Here is a 1,242-nt window from a genome sequence, read left to right as displayed (position 1 = left end):
TATATATATATATATATATATATATATATATATTTATCCTTCTGTCTGCCTCTCTATATGACTGCCTGCCAGCCTGTCTGTCTGTCTGCCAGTCCCTCTCTCTCTCTCTCTCTCCTTTTTTTCTCTATCTATCTATCTATCTATCTATCTATCTATCTATCTATCTATCTATCTATTTGTAAACGCATATATCTGGATTGCATTGGCTTACTAATACATCCTTATACAGAGAACAAGAGAAGTACACATACAGGTACAGATACACCATTAAACACTTAAATATAAAATACATACAGGTGCGCACACATAGACACACAAATACACGCATACACACACACCCTCTTTCACACGCACACACACACACACACACACACACATACATTCTCATTCACTCACACACATATACCTCTAGCAATTTATTTGTTTCCGTTATTGGAGTGTGGCCATGCTGTAGCAGTGCTTTGAAGGGTTTAGTCGAACACATCAACGCAAGTATTCATTTTTCTGAAGGCTTGAACTTATTCTATCAGTCACATTTGCTGAACCGCTACTTTTAGAGGGACATAAATAAACTAACACCTGTTATCGAGCGACTGTTGGGGACAAACATATATACTGACAAATCTGCATACATACATACTGAGACACATCCGTATACATACATACATACTGAGACACATCCGTATACATACATACATATATAATACATACATACATACATACATTCGAAGAATCCACAGCTGCTCTAGCCAGAGTACAAGTTCAAGTTTATACCCGTAATTATTCGGGCACTGGGGTGTGTAACACACTGCCTAAATACCAATCTTGAGAAATTAGGCTTCTCAAGAAGAAAGCTGATTCGAAGACTACAGATCCAATCCATCACTGGAACTGTAAAAATCTGTAAAACCTCCCAGAAGTTTATCATTTAAGTATATATGAGCATGCCTAGATATGCAAGTATATGCATGAGAATACATACATAAAACAAAGCATAAAAATCTGCACACATGCATACATACATACATACATACCCTTTGATGTTGAAATTCCAACTAAGGAGCTGTAGATCTAGGTTAGAAACCGGCTCTTTCTCTACTGGCAAAAATATCTTGAAATAAAACTGACTGATAACATACATACGTACTTAACTATATACAGCCCCAACCTATACACATACACAGACAGACAGACAGACAGACAGACACACATACATGTACACATACACGTATACATATATAT

Source organism: Octopus bimaculoides, chromosome 11 (assembly GCF_001194135.2).
Source record: "Octopus bimaculoides isolate UCB-OBI-ISO-001 chromosome 11, ASM119413v2, whole genome shotgun sequence".
In the NCBI taxonomy this organism is placed as follows: domain Eukaryota; kingdom Metazoa; phylum Mollusca; class Cephalopoda; order Octopoda; family Octopodidae; genus Octopus; species Octopus bimaculoides.
Note: the sequence above shows the minus strand (reverse complement) of the source record.